Genomic DNA, 25,240 nt, shown 5'->3' on the forward strand with positions numbered 1-25,240 from the left:
TTCAGAGAGAATTTCAGATGCCAGGGATACTAGTTCAGAACCTTTCATGAGCAGTAAATTCAGAGAATTTTTAAAATAGAACAAACAAACAAAAACAAAAAAACCCAACAGGCTATTTTGTTTGATCAGTTTCTGGATAAATGGTATGGCATACAGCTAATTTGCCACTGACAAGGCTTTTAGAGGTTGTGAGTACTATAAGCTCATTCACAGCAGCTCTTGCAGTAATCTTACATATCACATTTATTTGCTGCTCAGCTGAATGCACGCATGTGCTTTTTTGAAACCATAGCTCAGCATGCTGTTGCTGGCTCTGCATTACAAGGTGTAGTGAAATTCAAGAACTAAACACCTTGTGCTGCAAAACTGGCTAAAATTAGTGTGTAAAACTAGTATTTATGAAAATTGATGAGTTTATCCTATAAACAATATCCTGGCCTCTGTGTATATTGTTTCTCCCCCAATTCTCATGGATAGCTCTCTGAAAACTCCAACTCAATATAGCAGCAGTCAAAAAAACTGCTAGGAGCCATTGGGAAAGGATAATTAATAAAAGAGGAAAATACACTGCTACTATAATAAATCCATGGTACATGCACATCTTGAATACTATGTGCCGTTCTGGTCATACCATCTCAAAAGATATATTAGAATTGGAAAAAGCATAGAGAGTGGCAACAAAAATGATTAGGGATATGGAACAGAATCCATATGAAGAAAGAGTAGGAAGACTGGACTATTCATCCTAGAAAAAAAGATGACTAAAGGGGGATATGAAAGGGGTTTATAAAATCATGAATGGCATGGAGAAAGTGAATAGGGAAGTGTTATTTACCCTATCTCATATCACAAGAACAAGATGACAGGTTTAAACAAGAAACATAAGGAAGTACTTCAGACAACACAGTCAACCTGTGGAACCCATTACTAGGGGATGTGAAGGCCAAAACCATAACTGAGCTCCAAAAAGAATTAGGTACGTTCATGGAGGATAGGATCATCAGTGATATTAGCCAAGATAGTCAGGGATGCAACCTCGTGCCTAATCTTCTGACTGCCAGAAGATGGGACTGGCTTGCAGGGGATGAATGGATCACTCAGTAATTGTTCTGTTCATTCCTTTTGAAGCATCTGGCACTGGTTTCTGTCAGAAGACAGGATACTGGGCTAGACAGACCATTGGTTTGACTCAGTATGGCCATTCTTATGTCATGGTGATAGGGTGAAGAAAAAAAAAGGTGGGGTCTGATTATTAGAGTTGTCAGACACGGTCTTAGGTTATGCATCTGATAAGTCACCCTAAAGGCCTGACTGCTGTATGACATATAAACCAGGATGAGTCAGAATCTACATTTGGAAAGGTTTGTCCCCCTCACCTGCATGTAGGAACAGCATAACCACCTTGGGAGATCCTTGCCCTTCAGAATCTATGGGGGAAATCTGTGACAGTGAAGTCCAGCTGTGCCCCAAAGATGCTGGAGACTCCACATATGGAAAGAGGGCCTGAATCTGGCCCTATCCATATTTAGTCATTAAATTTAAATTTAAACTCATTAAACACTAAGTACATATATATATTTTTACATTTAAAGGTTCAGCCAATTTTTAATAATCCTATAAAGACGATATTTTACACTGGAAAGAAAGTAATTTTTCATCATGCAGTCATTCTGTGCAGGTATACTTCTGAGTGAACACAATAATTATGTTTTAGTTAGTTCACAGTATGTGTCTTCCTGTCCACAATTAGAATGTTTAGGTTAGTAGGAATATGATCTGCAGAAATGTATGACCTAACAATTCTAACCAAACAGAATATGAGTTAATTCCACAAAGTTTAGACCTAGATCTAAATTTCCTCAAAACTTGGGGAGATTGGAATCCAGGATGTTGTTTGAGGGGATCTCTAACAAAAATATTAATATTCCAATTTTATTTCTATTAGGGATAAGTGAACAGGTTAAAAAACAAACAAATGCACTCACACAAGCACACACACACTAGAAAGCTTGGGTCAGAAGTCAAAACATTTTGGGGATTTGAAAGAGTTTGCCTAACTGAATTTCAAATCAAATTAAATCATATCATGTGAATGTGTGCTCCTGGGTCTGCTTGGGACTAGAGGCTGAAGTGCTGAAAAACCAAGAGTAGAGCTTTTCTCGTGGTATCCTTCTCATAAGCAGAAAGTACTGGAACTCTTGCACTATTGCCTGTTTTCATACGTTTCTAAACATTTTAGTACAATGCTGTAGAATCAAGAAAGGTAATTTGATGTGTGGGCTCTCACAATCTCTCCTATTAAGCTGTTCCACTGTGGATAAACAAAAAAATGGTGGTTGGAGCAGGGGGACTGGACCTTGAGTCCGGGGGGGGGAGGGGTTGGGAGCAGGCAGATGAAGTGCCCTAATCACTTTTATGCACTCATTCTCTCTTTAGCCCAATGCCTAGTTAAGTATTTATCCAGTGGAACAGTCATTGGGGAGTGGGAGAGGGAGAACATAGGGAAGAGAGAGACTCTAATATCATGGTTAGGGCACCCACTTGGAAAGTGGGAGATCCAGGGTCCAGTCCCCTTGCACCAATCACTGTTTTTTCATTTATAGCAGTTTAACAGGAGAGACTGAGATAGCCCTACATCATAGCTCAGTGGTTCGAGCATGCTCCTGAGAGGTGAGAGACCCCCTTATTCTAATCCTCTTCCCCACTTTTGACAGACAGGGAGGAAACAAAAGTGGGACTCCCACATCCCAAGTGAATACTCTAGCTATTAGGCTAAAAGGCTCATGCTGCTGCTGAACTCAAAACAATTCCTCTGGATACATCTAAAAGTAACTCAAGTGTCCAAATTAAATTAAATGGAGAGAATACCAGACTTATCTTTTTTCTTTGGGATGCTTGTCACACCAAACCTAGACTACAAAACTCTTGAAGATTCCCCATACCTATTTTTCAGCACAAAAACATTCAGATCAGATTTAACACACACCAAAACTCTAGCTGTTCATTTCAACTAAACTGAATCTCTGGACTGTGTGACGTTTGCCTATCACTAAACTATTCCTTTTGGTCTGAGTTCTTACTGTCTCAAATGGATATCAAATAACAGCTATACAAATAAATTAGTTTTCTTGCAATACCTTGAAGGATTTCACACAAACAGTATAAAGATGGAAGCAAATGAAGAGAAAAAGTGTCTAAATTTGTGTGTAACTTCAGCAGCAACTCTTTGATTTATGTAATTTTATTATGTTGAATCTGCTTTCATTCTGAATTACTCATCCTACATAAACTACTACAAAAGTCAATGACTTCTTTTCTTAGTTAAAAAACTGACAAGAAGGCTATTTAAATGAACTGTGGGATTCCCCCCCCCCCCTTATAGTTTGAATAGATGTTGCACTAGAACAAAAAAAAAGTGTTTTGGGGGAGATTTATCACAGCTTTAAGAAAAGCTGTGTGTGAACTAATGGAATTGAATTATCTTTGAATCACCTCCTTGAATGGCCACTAATTTCCTTTCTTGGTTGTCTTGATATTTGCAAAGAGCTTCACTGAGACAACTGAATTGATATTATTGACTGGGATTGTTAGAGAGATACAACAGATGGTTGCAGGTTTCTAAAGCCGCCTTCGCTCATGTTTGCTTTTCTGCTTTGCATCTTAGAATGTAGCATCAGGAACTGAAAAGTGCTGGAATCATTATTCATAGAAGAATATGTATCAGAATGAGGCAACCTTGTAATTGAACAGAGGAAATTCAGCTCTCAGCAGTATTGATGCTGTACATAAACTCAGTCTTCTAAATTCTCGATTAATTAAAGATAGACATTTTACTTCTTTTCAATCCCAAAACATAATGTGTACAATAATCTTGTAACTGTTTAGTCATCCAAAGTTTATACACAGGCAGCTGGCTTTAGCAGGCCAGCCTTCTATTTTCTACAGTTGTCACAACACATTCTATGAGTGACAGACACTTTATGCAACTTTTCTGCTGTCTACAAACCCATCCTATACAGTATCCATGAAAACCTGACAAACTGCCTGCCAGTGGATTCAGTATAACATCATGTAGCTGACAAAAAAAGTGGTGAACACAGATTGCGATCAGAATCTATTAGTATTACCTAAAGTTATCTAAAAAACAAACAGTAAATTCTTTTGTGTATACCACAGCAGTGAAATTATGAAGTATTACACATGATTTTTAAATGAGGTATACGAGTTCTGATTTTATATAGGAGGGAGTCACAAATTTGACCCAAACAATGAAACTCAGTCAGCACAGTATACAAAAGGCATTTCCCACAGTTGAAGCCTTATGCCACAAATAGAAATTTTGCCAGCCCTCCTTACAACCCTTCTTTTTCCAAATAGATTATTTTGCCTGCTCGGCTCTTGAATTTGCCCTACAAGTTATTATATGTTCTAATCAAACGAATAAATTAGTAACACCAATGAGATGGCTTTGTCCATAACAAGTGCTCTTATAAAAGATTAACCAATGTGACATTCCTCACCATGCACTAATTACCCACATCCCCAAAAGGGATAGAACCCAGGACCCTTCCTTCCATTAGTACATGCTTTTACCATTTTAGCTAAAAGGTTTGTTGACAGTAATAAAACACTCATGCTACACATAGACCAGATTTCAAAAGCAGAAATAAAAGGCCTAGCTAATGTGTTACACTAATTAATTATTGTAATATAATTGTCATAGCTCCATTTTTCAGATGAAGCTAATGAGAAGTGAGGTGACTTGCTCAGGTCCAAACTATAGAGAATGAAATACAAGATTAAGAGTCAGGTTTCCTCATCCTCAATCTCATGGTCTAATCACCACAATTTGCTGTTGCTTTAATGTGAATGAACAGAAGTGACAGTCTTGTGTTTTTTTCTCCTTGAATTTACCTAACTGTGCTTTAAATGTAACGAGAAGTTTAGATTTTTTGGATAGGGTTTGGCCATCTATAATAGCCATAGTGATGAGTGCAGCATGGAGAGAGGTGTCGGGATTGGATATGATGGTTGCCTAATAAACTGCTCAGCACATTTTGTTCATGGGGGACTGGTGGGGGAGAGGGGGGGAGATGCTAAAGAATGCACTATTGAATTTCTAAACATTGAGATTAGAATTTAATCCAAAATTATACTTCAAACCTTCCTGCAAGAACAGTAATCAGGCCATGACTGTTATTAACAATGCAAGAAGGCGGTGCTTAGATTCAGGTGCAGATCATGTTTTCGTTTTGGCAATCAGCTCACCTTGCGAGATTCCTTCCACATAACATCGCCTGCTCCATTGATATTTCCAGAATTTGGGGCACAAAAAGGGGTTCCTTCCAGTTTTGAATATGACCTGGACCCAAAACTGTACAAATGGGTCCAGATCTATGGATATGAACCCTAACCACATGAAAAAAATAATTAAAAAAACAAAACAAAACAAAAAAACCACGAAGGGATTCAGATTAAAAGTTCTACTTTTGGCCCATATCTAGCTTTTACATACTGTTATTTTATAAACTTCTGGGAAAACCAAACAAAAAACCAAACACAGTATTACTAGAAAGGAGGATCCCGATGAGAAGCAGAGAATATCAACCTTACTGCAGTGTTCTGAAATATATTTTGAAGTTGCTTTAAAACATCTGTGGATTTGAAGAATCAATACCCCTACACTCCACCCTTTCATACTCATATACACACACTTGGAATTGCATTGAGTCCACAAGCATTGAGAACAATTGAGTAGTTTTAGTGGGAATAATTTAGAGGTTCTTAGTTCATAAAAAAAAATTAAGACTTTCAACTTGCATTTTCTCAAAGTAAATTTTAGCTCACAATGAAGCCTGTGCTTCACTGTGTTAACTTCTATTGTTACCAACACCAGCTGATTTCAAGCTAGCTCAGATGGGCTAGACTGTGCCCAGGTTTTGCTGTGTAGACATACTCCTGGCTCTGCTACAGACTTCCTATAGGATGCTGGGCAAGTCTCCCTCATATTGTCTATGCACAAGGTTTCAAAATTAAGGTGGCACAGGCAACCTTAATACTGACATTTCCTAATTTGAGTGCTTTCCTTTGCAACCTTAATTTTCTTTAAATACAGTGTTTTGTTGGTAATACAAGTTATATTACCATTTAATTTCTAACTGAAATGAGTATACCCCCCTACCCCCAAGAGTGATATTTCTTGCAAGTTATCCGCAAATCAAGGGCATAAGAGTCCAGCTTAAACAGAAGTTTGTTCAAGCCTGCAGAGGAAAGTGCACCTCCCTCACAAATAATCCCACTGTAAACATGAAGTCTCCCTAATGAAAATTAATGAGAGAAGGTAGTCGGTGTCTCTGGAGAAAGATGGGGAGGAGGGAATTTCATGCTGCTGTCAGCCATTCATATATTTACCATATCAGGTTTCAAAATTCAAGTCTTGTCCTACCATTGCTTTGCCTAAGACATAGGAGAGACAGAGACCATTTGGATAACTGTGCAAAGCAAGCAGCTACCATGAATGCCACTCTTATTTTAGTGAGTTTACAGATAATCACGCAAAACACAGATTCTCTAGCAAAACATTTTCAGCATCTTTCCAGTTAAGGCTTTAGAATTCAGCATGTCATGTCTACTTCAAATAGTTGCAGCTAAGCAAGACTTGTACTGCATGTTACCACTTTACATACAACTTTCCTGCTTTGTTTGCTGCTCCCTCTATTCACTTCTTGTTCTAACCAATTATTGAGAATGAATTCATTGGTTTTCATGAGACCAAGCTATGAAATTCTGATCCAGATTTCCATCACCCTCTCCAACCCAACCTATGCCAAATTAAGGCACATTCAGATCCACTGTTTTCAGTTAGGCTTGGTCTACACTAAACCCCCAAATTGAACTAAGGTACACAACTTCAGCTACGTGAATAACGTAGCTGAAGTCGACATACCTTAGTTCGAACTTACCGCCTTCCAGACCCGGCAGGCAGGCTCCCCCGTCGACTCCGCGTACTCCTCGCGGCGAGCAGGATTACCGGAGTCGATGGGGAGCACTTCTGAGTTCGATTTATCGTGTCCAGACTAGACGCGATAAATCGAACCCAGAAGTTCAATTGCCTGCCGCCGAACCAGCGCGGTAAGTATAGACAAGCCCTTAGACCCACTACAAAAATAGTTACCATTGGTGTAAAGCAAAATTCAAACAACCACAAAGCTAAGGATGTTTGGATCCAGGGTCTTGTTTCTGCACTCTACTATAAGTTTCAGTCTTTTCTTATTCACTCAGTTATATGTTTGCATGCTTCTTTCCTTTACTGAAATTTTGCTGCACTCAAGCCTGCAAGGCTCTCCCACTCACCCCCACCATATACTTCTCAAGGCTTAACTACACAGCACTGGCAAAACACACCAGAAGTAAGCAATTCATAGAGAGCTCTAACATGTTACATGCTAACTTCCCACTGTACGTTGGTGCACTCTAAACTGTACACTGGACAGTTAAAGTGCAGCAAATATAGGGCACCTTGCAAGTCACCATGTAGATGACAAGAGGAAAGACATGTATGCGCATGTGCAGACAAAGATGATCCTCCTTTAAATATATACTACATACAAAAGGGACTATACAGAAGATTTAGGTTGCAAGTCAAGCACTCAAAGGTTAGGAAATGCCAGATTAGGGTCATCTGTGCAAGTTTACATTGGCCTCCTTGTTCACATGCTCCATCCTCTGAACTGCAGCTGACCAAGAACAGCGCCAAGGTTTTCCCACCAAGTGTAAACTGCTGCTACTATTGCTGCTGCAGCAGGAGCAATGTGGCCACTGAAGTGTTTTAGTAGTTTGGCATGTGGCCAAAATCTTCCTGAGCAACTGAATTAAAAAACGCTATTTCCTTTCTCAACAGTTTATATTCTCAGCAAAAGTTGAATGAAATGTCATGGGACAAAGAGGGCACCTCTGTAGCTTGAGGGCATTCCTCCTTACTGAATATCAAAAGACCTTTTACAAACAGTGGAGGCAAGAGAGGTTTTCAAAGAACATATCACAATAAACTTTCGGTTATAATAGAAAATGTTAGGTATCCTAGATATAGGGATCACTGCCAGCTCCACCTACAGAAGTTGTTTTTAAATGCCCTGGGGAGAAATCCTGGCCTCACTACATAGGTTACACTCTTTTAAGCTGCATAGCAGTGAGTCTCAGAGCCCGGGGTCTACAAACTCGAGCTTCCGGGGTGGGCTTGTGGGCTATGGAGCTAAAATCAGCTGTGTAGATGTTGCGGTTCAGGCTGGAGCAAAGGCCTTGGCTACACTTGCGAGTTGCAGGGCTGTAAAGGCTCCCCCAGCACTGTAACTCACTCTCCGTCCAAACTGGCAAGGCATTTGCAGCGCCGTATCTCCGTGGTTGCAGCGCTGCATGTACTCCACCTCTCTGAGAGGAATAGCAAGTATTGCGCTGCCACTGCAGCGCTGCGGCGCCAGTGTGGCCGCCCAATGCTCTGTGAATGGCCTCCAGAATTATTCAGCAGTATCCCACAATGCCTGTTCTAGCCACTCTGGTCATCAGTTCAAACTCTACTGCCCTGGCCTCAGGTAACCAACCATGTGACCCACCCTTTACATTCCCTGGGAATTTTAAAAATCCCCTTCCTGTTTGCTCAGCCCAGCGTGGTGTGGAGTGCTATCAGCGAATCTTTCCAGGTGACCATGCCTCCACGCACCAAGCGAGCCCCAGCATGGAGCAATGGCGAGTTACTGGACCTCATCAGTGTTTGGGGGGAGGAAGCTGTACAGTCCCAGCTGCGCTCCAGCCGTAGGAATTACAATATCCTCAGGAAGGTATCAAAGGACATGATGGAAAGGGGCCATGACCGGGACGCCCTGCAGTGCAGGATTAAAATCAAGGAGCTGCGGAGTGCCTACTGCAAAGCCCGTGACGCAAACGGCCGCTCGGGTGCTCCCCCTGCGACCTGCCGATTCTACAAAGAGCTGGATGCGATACTTGGGGTTAACCCCACCTCCACTCCGGCACCACCATGGACACTTCAGAGCTGGTTAGGGGGGAAGGAGGAGGAGGAGGAGGAAAACGGGAGTGATGGTGGTGGGCTGGATGGAGACACCCCAGAATCCCTGGAGCCATGCAGCCAGGAGCTCTTCTCGAGCCAGGTGGAAGGTAGCCAGTCGCAGCGTCCGGTACTTGGTGGAGGACAAACAGAAGAGCAGGTTCCTGGTAAGGTTTTTTTTTCGGGAAGGAATTTTTTCGGTGCGGGCTCTTTGGGAGAGGAGGGTTAGGCATGCATGCCTAGATGCGGAATAGTGCATTGATGTGGTTTATCACATCGCGGTAATCGGCCTCGGTAATCTCCTTGAATGTCTCATTCAGAACGTGTGCAATGCGCTTGCGCAGGTTTATCGGGAGAGCCACCATGGTCCTTGTCCCAGCCAGGCTAACGTGTCCGCGCCACTGTGCCGCGAGGGGCGTGGGGACCATTGCTGCACACAGGCAAGCTGCATTTGGGCCAGGGCAGAAGCCGCATTGCAGTAGAAGACCCTCCCTTGCTTCCCAGGTCACCCTCAGCAGCGAGATATCGTCCACGACGAACTCCTGTGGAAAATGTTGGGACAGTGTTCAGTGTCGGTGCCCCCTGAAGCTGTTGGCTCTCCCCAAGGCACAGAAACCCAGAGGGCAGTGCACCCTGAACCAATCAGTCCCCCTTACTCACCATTTTGAGGCTCCTGTGGGATATGTGTGCTCTGTTTTGGATGGGAAAATTATGCTATTGTGTAGACCCTGTGTGTTTTCTACTCCTTAAGTGCGGGGGGAATCATTATTTTGTTTGGTAGAAACAATGCTGCCTCTGTTAAATGTTGTATTTTGCCTATACAGCTGCATCAACCTTGAGACCTCAGCCGTCCCTCTTATTGCCTGCTCAGAGACTGCAAAGACTCAGGAAGAGACCGCGAAAAAGCAAAGAAGTCACGTTGCAAGAAGTGATGCGGCAATCTATTAAAGAGAATGAGAAAGCATAGAACTGGAGGGAGAGAGAAAGCAGGATCCGCCAGGAAAACGCAGCACACCGGAGGCAAAGCACAGTGCACCGGCAGCAAAGCACTGATAGGCTCATAAGCATCCTGGAGCGCCAAGCAGATGCTATCCAGGAGCTGGTAGCCATGCAGAAAGACGAGCAGAACCGCAAAAGCAAACGCCACCCCCCCCTACAGCCCTTGTCCCAAAACTCTTTCCGTTGTGCCCCACTGTCACCTCCAACCCACTTTCCCCAACTTCTATGTTCTTCACGCCACCCGCTGCCTCCAACACCAGTATCTTCACCACCCAGCCCTGAAAACCACGACCCTTACCCTCTGCACTCAACCCTCATCACCATGCAGTATAGCTGTCCTGAAGTGCAGCACTCACTGCACAGCACACCAGACAGGACATATGCGGATCTGTGATTGTACTGTTCCCCACTCCACACCCTTGTTTCTTTTCAATAAATATTTTTTTTTCTTTTCAATAAATGGATTCTTTGGCTTTAAAAACATTCTTTATTATTGCATAAAGTAAAAGACTCCTTAGCCCAGGAAATAAACAGGCACTGCAAGTCTGCTTGTCTGCTTAGCAGACACTGATTCCTAAATATTGGAACTACTGCACTTCACTCCCGTGCAAGGCACCAGATATCACTGCTGGTTTTCAGCCTCAAATTGCTCCCTCAAGGCATCCCTAATCTTTGCAGCCCTGCGCTGGGCCCCTGTAATAGCCCTGCTCTCTGGCTGTGCAAATTCAGCCTCCAGGTGTTGAACCTTGGAGGTCCATGCCTGAGTGAAGCTTTCACCCTTCCCTTCACAAATATTATGGAGGGCACAGCACGTGGATATAACAGTGGGGATGCTGTTTTCGGCCAAGTCCAGCTTCCCATACAGAGATCGCCAGCGGCCCTTTAAATGGCCAAAGGCACACTCCACAGTCATTCAGCCTGTAGTTGAACCGTTCCTTGCTGCTGTCAAGGGTCCCTGGGTAGGATTTCATGAGCCATGGCATTAACAGGTAAGCGGGATCTCCAACGATCACAATGGGCATTTCAACTTCCCCTACCGTGATCTTCCGCTCTGGGAAAAAAGTCCCGGCCTGCATCTTCCTGAACAGCCAAGTGTTCCGAAAGATGTGTGTGTCATGCACCTTTCCGAGCCAGCCTGTGTTAATGTCAATGAAATGCCCACGGTGAGCCACAAGAGCCTGGAGAACCATAGAGAAATACCCCTTCTGATTAATGTACTCAGATCCTAGGTGGGGTGGTGCCAGAATAGGAATGTGTGTCCCATCTATTGCCCCTCCACAGTTAGGAAACCCCATTTGTGCAAAGCCATCCACTATTTCCTGCACGTTACCCAGAGTCACGGTTCTTCTGAGTAGGATGCGATTAATGGCCTTGCAAACTTGCATCATCACAATTCCAACGGTCAACTTTCCCACTCCAAACTGGTTTGCGACCAACCGGTAGCTGTCTGGAGTTGCCAGCTTCCAGATTGCAATAGCCACCTGCTTTTCCACTGGCAGGGCAGCTCTCAATCTCGTGTCCTTGCACCGCAGGGTGGGGGCAAGCTCCTCACACAGTCCCATGAAAGTGGCTTTTCTCATCTGAAAGTTCTGCAGCCACTGCTCGTCATCCCAGACTTCCATGATGATGTGATCCCACCACTCGGTGCTTGTTTCCCGAGCCCAAAAGCGGCGTTCCACGGTGCTGAGCATATCCGTGAATGCCACAAGCAATTTCGTGTCATACGCGTTACGCGGCTCGATAGCATCGTCGGACTCCTCACCCTCACTCTCACTATCACTTTGAATCTTAAGGAATAGTTCGACAGCCAAACATGACGTGCTGGCGAGACTCGTCAGCATACGCCTCAGCAGTTCGGACTCCATTTCCTGCAGACAGATCGTGCTGCACAGAAATCGTTGAAAGATGGTGCCAAAGGTGGACGGAAACAAAGGGATTTCTGGGATGCGAAGCGATGCATCACGGGGCATTGGGACAGGACCCAGAATTCCCCACACCCATGCCCCCTTCCCACAACCCACGGCACCAGAATGGGAAAAGGTGCTCTGTGGGATAGCTGCCCATAATGCACCGCTCCCAATAGTGCTTCAATTGCTGCAAATGTGGCCACGACAGTCTGCTGGGCAGCTGTCAGTGTGGACAGACTGCAGCGCTTTCCCTACTCAGCTGCACGAAGTCAGGTTCAACTCACAGCACTGTACATCTGCAAGTGTGGCCAAGGCCTAAGACTCTGAAGCCCATTGCACTGTCTGGACTTCAGAGCCCTAGCTCCAGCCTGTGAGCTGTGACTTTTACACAGCTGTTTATAGTTATAGTGCCATAGCACAAGGCTCACAAGTTAAGTCCATAGACCCCGGGCTCTGAGACTTGCTGCTGTGGGTTTTAAAAACGTATTGTAGATATACTCATTGAAGTCAGTGGCAAAACTTCCATTAACTTCAATGGTTCAGAATTTCATACCTGGAGATCAAAGTCAACATGGCTGCAAACAACCCAAATTCAGATTTAAATAAATAAAAAAAAAATTTCAATCAATCAGTTTTCTTATTCTTACCTGGGGATGCCAGTGATTACCATAAGAAACAGTTTCCAACCAACACTGCACCTATTGTATCCTTCAACACCACTCATGTTCATTCCTGTAGACCTGCATGTTTAAGGGTGTTCATCTCATTTTTTAAAGCAATTAAACACCAAGCAATATGAATGATGTGTGTGGTAAGTGGTACATCACAAATAAAACTTGTATTAATCTAAATTGAAGTAACCTGAAATGGCATGAAATTATGCAGTAATTAATGACTATCTTAAATGTCATATCTTTTTTTATGGGGCAGACCTGTCTGAAAAGATAGCAAACACAGCTGACAAGATTAATAGTATGGCAATCATAAAATGTGAATTCACAATCTGTCCTTATTTTTAATGCAGTTCCAATGACTTCTTTTGTAAAACAAATATATAGAAATAAGTTTTACTATTACTTTATATCTGTAGGGCAAATTCTGTTCTCACTTACAAGCTGTTAACCCCAATAAGAAAAATGAGATCTAATAATTGGAACAAAACATGCCTTTGTACTGGAGATGTACATTAAATGCCAAATCACAGGTTTTAAGTTTTAGTGAACATGCATTTGCCCTTTGCAAGTTGACAGTACAGAGGGCCTGAGTCTCTGATCCACTTAAACCCTTTTGCACTCTGCCTGTTTTCTGGGGGTGAGAACTCAAAGCACAATCTTCTCAAACCTCACTAATCTGAGGGATTGTCTTCACTACCCGCCCGGATCGGTGGGTAGAAATCGATCTCTCGGGGATCGATTTATTGTATCTCGTTGGGACACGATAATCGATCCACAAACCGACACGCCTACTCCACCAGCCCAGGTAGGAGTAAGCGCCGTCGATGGGGGAGCCGCGGCAGTCGATTTGCCACCGTCCTCATAGCAGGGTAAGTCGGATCAGATACGTCGAATTCAGCTACGCTATTCCCGTAGCTGAATTTGCGTATCTGAAATTGATCCCCCCCTGTAGTGTAGACATAGCCTTAGTCTCTTACAGAAGCTTTGACAGTACTCTGGACCCTGTGATCCCAGAGCACCATGAAAAGAATGTTAGATGACTTTGAAGAGACCACTGCACATGGCCTCTTTACATTTGCCCAATCTGTAAAGCCAGCTGGCATTTTTATCCAGAACAACCCGATTTCAGTTACTTACAGTTTAGTAAATGGAAGTTGTATTGAGTAATCCAATTCTATATTCAAATATAGAATGGTCTTAATCATCAGGCCTTCCACATATGAAGTTTTTCTTGCTGCCATGGAATTTTGATTGTGGTAGGAAAACTGCAATAACTTATAAAATGTTACTTTAAAGACAAAAGTCTTCCCAGGCAGATACACTATTTACTAGCTCAGTAACTACTTTATCATACATCTTCCTACTTAATGTTTCATATAGCTTGGTAATTTAGTTGCACAATTTTCTGATTGAACAGCATATTTAACTCACTTAACATGCTTTCCAAATCAAATTGGTGCGTACGATACTTTGCTGATTGAGTTGCATAGTTGAATAATGGAGGTATATAGGATCTCTTTTCAGCTTATTTTGCTGATTTTAGTAAGTCCAGATGCATATTTTACAGACTGATCTGAGTGTTTCAGCTCTTGACTCAATGTTCTTTACAGCTCAAGTTGAATATTTCTCCAACTGAAATGCTATATACTGTATTTTGCTGATCAAAAAAATCACAACAGATTATGAGACGTGTGTTGTATTGGGCTGGTGCAGATTTTACAGAGTTTACTAATTGAGCTACATATTTCAACTGAAGAGCTTGACATTTCAATTGTCATATATTTAGAAAAATATTTTATGAGTCAAGAAGACTCCAGCCTTTACAGAGTGAAACCTCCCTTTATGTGACAATTAGCAGGAGTATTTTGATATCCACATTTTATAATGTGTTATGGAAACTATGTTGCAAAAATATTTAAAAATTACTTTTTACCTACCTTAAAGATATCATAAAAAACATAGGGAACAGATACTTTATTGCCTTCATAGCCAGTTAGTAACATTTGCTTCTAGGTCAGGAGCATCTCAGATTGCAGTATATTGCTCGAGTATAAAAGCAGGATACATAATTGTGAGAGAACTATTTTCTCCTACAGCTGGATAATATTTGTTCTGTTATATTCCTTAGGGTTTTTCCCTTCCCTCATGTCTCCCATCATTTCTCTCTCGTCTGTGCTCCCCAGCTATTTCTCTCTTTCCAAACCTGCTTATCTGGACCTTTACTCTTCTGTAACTATTGTCTGTCTAGCTCTCTAGCTCAGCTTCCAAGCTGATTGTAAGGAGAGATGAAACACTAAGATATACCACATAGATGAGCATAATAAAATTGCCTAGATAAATAGTAGAGTCCTGATTGCCATTTCCCAGATCGCTTTGTAGCTGGATAGTAGTAGATAGAATCTGAAATGTTTTGAGGGACAATTCCAGGGTCCTCTTCTTGGTGGTGGGGCCACTACCAGTACAGATGCTCTGAGCTTGTAGGCATAGAAAACTGAGTTGAGGACACCCTCCAAATGTCTCTGAAAGGCTATCAGAGACTAATAAAACATGTAATTTACATTGAAATAAAATCAATTATGTCAGAGGAGAGCTGGTCTGAAAAATTTAATTCAAAGAGTTTTTCCACTGAAAAAGCTATTTTGTCAAATTATTCATGAAGTAGTATCATTTCAGCTAAATTTTCCATGGAAAGTTCTTCTGTTTGGAAAATTTTAATTTTGGAACATTTCAAATTTGTGTCAATTTCAAAACTTTATTTCCTTTTTTTTGTTACATAACTTATTTTTACATTATTGCATGGCATATCAGTAGTAGTAGTGTATTACGTGCATTACAGGTTGTAATATGACAACTTCAATATTCTATTTTTATTATGTATTTATTTTAAAAATCATTAAGTAAAACAGCTACCCAATACTGATTGAAACATCTTATATTCTACCCTAGATCAAAGTGTCTCTGGTTTGTGTTATAATGAAACAATTTGATACTTTGTGAGGTATTTCTCACAAACTTGTGAGGAAGCTCTGATTTATAATGAAAACCAATTTTGAATTGTCAAAGTTTCCTGTGAAACAAATTCCAAATTTTGACCAACTTTATTTCTGAGAACTGAAGTTAGAAGATAGTTAAGTGGATTTGAGTGACTGGCAGATATCTGTGGCCTTATATTCAGAGTTGCAGTCACAAACAACTACTCAATATGTCTGAAAGCCATCCCACCAAAGGCTCAATTTTGCCAACTTCTACGCTCTTCCTGTGAGCAGTTATACATCCTCAAATCAATTTAAATCAGTGGGGTTCCCGATACTCTGCAGAATCAGGCCCTTCAAGGGACAGCACACCTATCCCCTAAACATGCAGAACATGTAAGGGTAAAGACCAATTGCTATTTGGAAAACATGGAAAAAATACTTTAATTCAGGTAAGCACCACAGCTCTGATGTTATCCCCTCTCGTGAAATATAATCTTCCCAATATCATTGTAGCCATGAAATCTAGATTTGTTTTCTTAATCTAACTTGATTATATGGAGCTACCATAAACCTTTCTACATAGATGACCTCTTTTTCTTGTTATCCAGTGTTAGCATCTCTAATGCCTTCTGGGCTAAGAAAAGAGACTTATTTTTGTTATATTTGCAAATGTCCCGTATGAAGCAGTTCCATACTCACTGAAGGCATGAGGGGTTGCCAATATGCTTTTGGAATTTGTTTTTCAATTTTGTGGTCACTACCCCATCTTATATTATCTAAGGACTTTTAGTATAGAAAGTAAGTATACATACTGAATATGTATTACATATTGACACATGCAATAAACTCGAGTCCTGAAACAACTGCACAGCCTGTATTGCTTTAAAATTCTGTTGACCGTGCCATCATTATTTTTAATAATTCATATTGTGCCATGTGTATATTATGTTTGATAACAGAATAAGACAAGATCCCTGCTCCAAAGAACTTGCAGTCCAAATAGATCTGACTCTTTCCATCATGCCATATAGTAAGTCAACATAGAGAACTTAAATTAATGCTGTGAGCTCACATGGATTGAATCAGCCCAAAGGAGAGCAAAACCAGCCTGAAAATAGACAGTATGGGTAGAATGTGTTATCCTCTCATCATTTGTAAAGCCCCACTGATGATCTTAACATTGCACTTTCTACTATTGATTCTTATTAAAAAGTGTTTTCCAAATGGATTTTGGATTAAATTCCTTTTTGTCATTTATAAACTTTCTTATGCCTACTTTCACATATGAACTTTGTAGTGCTAATGGAAGGCACTTTACCTGAAAAACAAACTAGAAACTATCCCCTGAAGAAGCCATCCCTCAAGAAGGGAATGGTTAGTCAATTCTCTGTAAACAGCTGGCTAGGATGGATATATTAAATGAAGCTATGAATGAGATTCAGTATTAATATGAAGCACTAATTCAACCCTTGAAACAAACTTCCTTAACCATGCCACATTCTACTACAGACCTATTCATAGCTACAAAATCTGGGTCAAGTAAGAGGCCCTCATATAATCTAATAAGGCACAAAAGAATCATTAAAAACTGCTGAGTCATTAGCATTAGTTTAGAGACATCTTTACACACATGATGCCAGCAATACCAGACCGACAAAATATTTTGCCTGGTGAACTACAATTAATGCTGTTTATGTGCTAAAATCAAGAAAATAAAGATAATTTGATAACACTGCTCTACAGCCAAAATGCTTCTGAAATAAATGTAGTCAAACTTTACTAATTCTGGGTCACTGAGAACGAAAATGATGCTTAAAATTGTTGATAGACTCTAGTTTTCAAGATATGCTATTGGGTCAGTATATACGACCCGTGACTTGGGAATGGCGGAGGATAAGTGAGTTATAAAGGGAAGGGATCTCAATTTAAACCAGAAATGACTAAAATACATCTTTGACAGGATCTATGAATAAATCTATGACTGGGTTTGGACAGTACTTGCTTTTTAGGCAAAACAATGAATGATGCAATCTGAAGCTGGTATTGCGTCATACATGATATGAATTGCATCATGTTATTCCTAGAAGTCATGAATGATGCAATCATAACGAAGCTTACATCACTCTGCTGAACAAATTGCCCTCTATCGGCTCTAGAAATCACACAGTGTCATGCTCTCTTATTTGTCAGTGTTTGATTTTGCAAAGGGACACATTTCTGTTTAGCCAAAGTGAGCAGAGATGCCTCGTACTTGTGTGAACAGTGCAGATAACTTCTGCTATGTTTGTGGTGAAATGACATTTGCATTACAAAAGCACAGTATAACCACTATGGTTAAGAAAGCCTATCACCTTTATTTTGGCTGCAGAATTGGAGATCAGGACAAGAGGTGGGCCCCACACATATGCTGCAACACTTGTGCAACAAATCTTCGCCGGTGGTTGAACAGGAAAAGGAAATCTTTGCCTTTTGCAGTGCCAATGATTTGGAGAGAGCCAACAGATCATACCATCAATTGTTACTTCTGCATGGTGCCTCCAGTTGGGAAAGGTGTGTCAAAGAAGAAAAAGTGGAGTGTGCATTATCCAAATATTCCATCAGCTATACGCCCAGTACCCCACGGAGAAGGACTGCCGGTTCCTGATGCAGCAGAATCATTCTCACTTGAGTCAGGCGAAGAAGAGGATGAAACTTCTGGTCCTGAACCATCAATGTCACAGGACCCACATTTTCTCCCATCCTCCTCCTCTGAACCACACCTCATAACACAAGGTGAACTGAATAACCTTGTCAGGGATTTGGAACTACCCAAGAGTAAGGCAGAGCTGTTGGGCTCCAGACTACAGCAGTGGAATCTCCTGGCAGGTGATGTTAGGGTTTCCATGTTCCGTGACCGTCAAAAGGATCTTGTCCCATTCTTCTTCATGGAAGGTGATCTTGTAGCCTTCAACAACTTCGATGGTGTCATGGCAGCCCTCAACATCGTTCACGATCCAGATGAGTGGAGACTGTTCATTGATTCATCCAAGACGAGTCTTAAAGCTGTTTTACTGCATAATGGCAATGTTTTGCCATCAATTCCAGTTGGTCATGCAGTCCATATGAAGGAAACCTGTGACAACATGAAACAACTTTTGAGGTGCATAAACTATGACCAACATCTGTGGCAGCTTTGTGGCAATTTGAAGGTTGTTGCTCTCTTGCTTGGTCCGCAGCCTGGATACACAAAGTACTGCTGTTTTCTCTGCAAATGGGATAGTCTTGCAAGAGATTCCCACTACATCAAGAAAGATTGGCCACTTCGACAGTAATTGGAGCCTGGGAGGAAAAGTCTTCAGCATCCACCACTTGTTGAATCAAGGAAGATTTTGTTACCACCCTTACACATCAAGCTGGGTCTGATGAAGAACTTTGTCAAGACCATTGACAAAACACAAGCAGCTTTCAAGTACCTCCGTCAAAAATTTCCAAGGTTAAGTCAAGCTAAGATAAATGAAGGTGTCTTTGTTGGTCCTCAGATTCGTGAACTTCTTCGAGATCATGCATTTGACCATGCACTGCGTGGCAAGGAAAAGACGGCATGGAAAGCCTTCCAGTTAGTGGCAATACATTTTCTCAGAAACAACAAGGCAGACAACTACAGGTTGTTGGTGGAAAACCTCCTCAAGGCATACAAAAGCCTTGGTTGCAACATGTCACTAAAGATACATTTTTTGCACTCTCATCTAGATTTTTTTCCACCGAACTGCGGAGCAGTGAGCGACCAGCACAGTGAGCGATTTCACTAGGACATTGCAACAATGGAGAAACGCTATCAGGGGAAATGGAGCCCATCAATGCTTGCAGACTATTGCTGGACAGTGACAAGAGATGCTCCATTTAATGAATACAAGAGACAAGCCAAGAAGCACCGAGTAGACACTGAATAGGACTAAACTATGTACAGAATAGTTTTTTGCCTTTTGTTTCATAATAAATTTTATTTATATAACCCTTTTGCTAATTTTTAAAGTGTTACATAAACAAGAGAGGTGAAATATTATCGTGTAAAGCAACCATAAACACATGAAAAGACTTAGGTTTACAATTTATGATTAAAACTCTACTATCTACACAATATACATAGACATGAAATGTAAAAACTTAAATATCTTAGAAACAGTAGCCAATCAGTTGTTTTAATTGTCATATTTGAATTCAGCACATCAAAATACATAATAAATAGCACATTTTATCTCTGAAGCAGACGACTTCTCAAAAATTGTAGACCAGTGTAATGAATGTTATTTGTGTGGTTCTGCTAAATGAAATTTAAAAAGTGTCTCCAGTAAAAATTTTTTTAAAACATGGCAAAATTATACGTTATCGAGTTTGTAGTCTACTATCTTAGTTTAATCAACCTTGAGTAATTTTATTAAAAAATTATTTAGTCACAATCATTCCAGCATTATTGTATTACAATAGTTTCCTAGATGACAGCTGAAATTGTGCTAAATACTGTACAATTGAGGCTAATTTTATGTGCACAGATATGGGTGTTGTATGAATTTTGGACAGGGAAAACCCAGAGTAAAATTTTCAACATGCTTACGTGACGTAAGTTCCACTTTTGAAAGGAACTGAGGCACTTGGGAGCCTAAATCTCATTTAAAAAAACAACAACAACAAATAAACAAAAAACACACGCCAATGGAATTTAGTCTCCTAATCACTTGGATAAAATATTCAACAGCACCTATATATCAGACACTATTTGGATAACAGTGTACATTCCAATGCTGTTTTTGTTTTAGAGAAGAATCTATTTCATGGGTTTATCACTTTACACATGTGAGTAGTCCGATTTATTTCAACAGGAGAAGTCAAGGTCATAACTTTCTCACCTGTATGTTTGCAGGATGTGGACTTAGAAATGCAATAGTAGCACAGAAGTGATCAATATACAGCAATTGTGATGCTAACGGTATTTGGAGGGCTGTACATGAACAGATGTCATAAATAAAAATAGGCATTATATATTTGTTCCTCAAATATGCAAGCAGCAATCATAGGAAACATAATGCAGATTGGATATATGACATTCAACTAACCAAAAATAATTTGAGTACACAGTGAATGATAATATCATCTGGTTTGTTGATACTAAGGATGCAATAATGTTATTACCTGCACTGTGTTCTACTGATAAATCCCCCATGGTATCTGATCTGAAATGTTAGTGCTCAGCAGCAGAGATTTTAAATCAGGGCATGAAAAGGGGGATAAAATCTTTAGAAATTTGATGCAGAAATAAAAACACAGTTTAAAAGGCCATATTTTACATTATCTAAAACAGAAGCATTTAGTGTGGCACCACTTAATTTATACAGACCTGAGCCAAAGCCCACTGGAATCAATGGGAGGAGTCTTTACACTGAGTTGAATGGATTTTGGATCAGGGCCATAGATAGCATACATTCTACATCTGCCTCTTTGGAAGTACTGTAGCCCAGAGGCACTGCTTCCACTTACTGCATGGAAAAAAATGAAGCTGACCCCACAATTCACTAAAGGTGACTGGTATGAGAATACCACAGTTTCCCAAACATAAACAGTTATTATATTAATTATGTATTTGTATAGTGGTAGCTCACAAATATCAGAACCTCGTTGTAGTGGGGCTGTACAAACACAGAAGTAGACGCTGCCACAATATCTGGATATATGCAATTCTTAGTAATGAATAGTTTATTCAATGTCCAAGGTATGTAGATGATGTATATTATCCCATGTTCTACATGTTTATATCCTCACTGATCAGACAATAGTATAATATACCATACCTATATCTCAGAACTAAGTTTTGAATGCACATGTCCTCCCCCAGGCAAGAAATTTCACTTGTCTAAATCATTTAAAGTGAGTAAGGAGAGTGACCTATTCATTATTACTGCCATTGATTAATTTTTATCAGTTATAAATATTCATGCTCATTTGAAAAAGCTTTCCATTATAGTTGACATTGTCAAGGTCAAGTGCTTTATTTATCTTTTTATTTTGAATCAACCTAACCAGATTCTCAGGCTCTGAAGACTGACTTGAATCTCTACCAGGAAATCTTTCTTCACTTCTCAGTGTGTTAGCAGGAGGGGCAGGGCAGCAAATCCCCTAGCTCTTTAGATGGAGGTTCTCCTTCTTTTCCTTTAAAATAGGCATCTTTGACTTGCATTTCCTACAGAGACATACTTCTCTATGATGAGAGTAATGAGTATATTTATAGAAGACATGGTAGAAAGGAAACAAATCCTTGGTCCCATGTGCTACTATATCCCCCTTGGACTGCTTAGTGACTGATCACTGTTCCTAGCTCTGGGTCTCTCAGGCATGCTGGCAGGGGCAGACCCCATATCTGACACCCTTCTTGGGCAGTAGGATCCTGCAGTACAGCGTCAACCCTTCTGAGCGCCCAGCTGTTTAGATGTGTCACATACTTCTCTTCCCTGCCCCCAAAGTCCACATAACTCAGCTATGGGAGCTCTGTTTATAGCTGAACACTTCAGGGGCAAAAGGGTTGGTGAGCAAAGAACAAAGTCTTTAAAACATTCTCTTGCAAACCAGTCACTTTTACTCTTGACAGCACTAGAGTTACAGATCTTTGAAAAACCATCGGTCCTGAGAGGCATCCCTGAGATCTGGTCAGCATCCTTAGGCTAGGTGGCCTTCCCACCTTCTCTCTTTCCTCTTAGCCTAGTGTCCTTGCACATGGCAGTGATCTGGACTCTTGCTCAGAGAAACACCCATCTTTTAAAACAGCTGTCCCTTTTTTGTTCATGGGTTTCAACTGGGAGAATTCCAGGCTCCATTTCCTCCTCCCCTCCAGTGAGTTTCTGTGTTATGAATCATCCAAAGTCAATGCCCCTATAAGTACAGAACCCATTGTCCCAATATGGAAGAGTCATTCCATGTTGATGGCACTCATTGTTAGCACTCTCTGAAGTGTCCCAGCCACAGCCTAGTAGGAGTATGACATTATCTAGAATACATTGACCTTGTCAAGACAAGGCAGGTTTTCAACAAACTGGATGTCTTAATCCAACATGGAGATTACAATAGAAAAAAAAAATAAGGTCACAGTGAAGGTTACCACCAAAAATGGCATTCACAACACAAAATGGAGTTCAGAGTTTGACCCAGACATATCCCCAATCTCTCACAGCAGGCATGTTTAGTTGTATGCTACTGTATACATACAATTCTGGAAGTTTAATTTATTTTTATTTTCTTCATGCACCTAAAAGTAGATACAGGAAACAAAAACTCACCACACATCCCCAAAATGTTGTTGTAAAATTTTACTCAAACTGTCATTTAAACAAAAAAGTGACACGGCCTTCTGCAATAAATGTCCAAAACATTATATCCTGATAGTATCAAACAACAATCCTGAAACTCTGGTAATTATTGTAGAGTCCAATTGCTCTCTCCTGAAGGAAAATCCACAGGAGGAGGGTTAAGGTGGATGAAATAACCTCACAGAAATTTCCCTCCGGTTGTTCTGTCAAAGTCAGCCTTCAACCTCACAGATTCCCCTAAAATGTCCATAGACCTGTGAGATAAACAGGAGGTGCTGAACTTCCATGTAAGCAGGGTCCTTTTCTTTCCCTTCCCCATTTTCCTTCAATGGGGCTTCACTAGCATTGCTCTATCAGGGTTTCATGTGCCAGTGGCTGCTCCTGGAACCCACCTTCTTAAGGGAAGATTCCCCATAATTTTGGGGGCAGTGAGGAGATTGCAGAAATATAAGACAACCTTGGGTTTTATATGTATGCCCTGAACTTTGTTTGATGCTAGGAGAACGATGTATGTGAACCCTGTCCCCATATTTGCACCCTCTGTTCCTCCTCAACCCCTTCGTCCTCCCCCCACATAGCTCTCTAGACCAGGAATTCTTAACCAGGAGTCTGGGATCCCCTGAGGGGCCGTGAGTAGGTTTCGGGGGTCTGCCAAGCAGGGCCAGCATTTGGCTTTCTGCCTTATGCCCCAGCAAGTCTAAGCCCCACCAGATGGGGCTGAAGCTGAAGCCTAAGCAAAATAGCTTTGTGGGGGGCCCTGGGCCCCAGGCAATTCCCCTGCTTGTTACCCCCAATGCTGTCCGTGGCCTTTATATGCAGAAAGGCAGTTGCTGTGGCACAAGTGGGCCGTGAAGCTTTTATAGCATGTTGGGGTAGGCTTCAGAAAGAAAAAGGTTGAGAACCTCTGCTCTAGACCCAGCAGAGAGCACTCAGAAGGTCCAGAGGAAGTGGGAGATGCTGCCATGGAAGTGGCTGTGCCCCTTTTCAGTATATAAGGGAGACACAGGCATGAAATGTTCAGATCACAGGTACACAACTGAGTTACTGTTTTCTGGAGAGAAGGTAAAAGGGGGAGGAGTTGCTTGATTTTTTTATGGTCTTTACAGTGGAGAGCTCACACTGCATCTATTTGTAGCTGAAACGCTGATATCAGACACATGTTTATTGCTCACAAACATTACTTGTATTACAGAGCAATTACTGTAAATTGGAGATAGCATTATTTTTATTTGCCTTCAGCAGAGAAACCACTTTGTTCTTAAAATGTGGAAGCTACCTCTTTACTAGCAAATGAAAAAATAGCACTAACAAGAAATGAGGGCTATCCAGTTAATGAGAAGAATGTAATTAAATGGCAGTTTACCATATTTAGAGCTACCTTTTACACCCCTCTCAATTGTTGACAATGCATTTTCTGGAGTCAAACAAAATATTTATTTTGAATAGACATGAGTTTGCAAAAAATATAAAAGTTAGAGCATTTTTGTTTTTAATTATAAAAAGTTATGCCCATTTTTAGCAACAGCAAAAGATACAGCCCTTGGGTTCCTCTTACCAATGTTTCCAATTTGCATATGTATATCATTTGTTTTTCAAACATACATGCATCTTATTTGCTCTGCTTGGATATTTGTTTAAAAACAAAGTGTTTATTTTGTATGACTTCTAGCAATAAAGACTTGCAGTTGAGTTTGAGTAGCTCATAGAACTTGAGTTTTACAACTCTATGGACCACATATTGTTCACTCCGTTTAATCTTGTACCCTATGTTGCCTGCTGACATAGTAGTTCATGTTGTATTTATGGAATCAAAAAAATTGCACAACATTTCCATATTATAGTTTCCCCCAAACACATGCACAGTTCCTGCTTTTTACACTGCTTTTGAAATCTTTTCATTAGCTGACCCTGTAGAGTTATTAATATGGCAAGATCTATCATCTTGATATTAGGCATGAACCCATACCATCAAAGTCAATGGGTGTTTTGCCATCATTTTCAAAAGGTGCAGGATTGGATCCATTGTGTTTAAATACATATGGCATAGCTCTTACAGTGTATCCCCAGTCCTGGATTTTTAAAAATGAAACCCCTTTGCCCTCTTAATTTATTATCACTCATTGATAACCTGGTCTTGTGATATGTTGGGTGGTTCCTGTGTGGTGCTGACTGTCCTCTACTCCAAATGGTCTACCTTTCAGTAGGCTCAAAGAGGCATCTGCGTGTTTCTGGACCAGACTAGTGATAAGAATAGCCAAAATACCAGACTACAGTGATTTTAATTCCATTAACTTCA

The sequence above is a fragment of the Malaclemys terrapin genome, chromosome 5 (assembly GCF_027887155.1).
Source record: "Malaclemys terrapin pileata isolate rMalTer1 chromosome 5, rMalTer1.hap1, whole genome shotgun sequence".
Taxonomy (NCBI): Eukaryota; Metazoa; Chordata; order Testudines; family Emydidae; genus Malaclemys; species Malaclemys terrapin.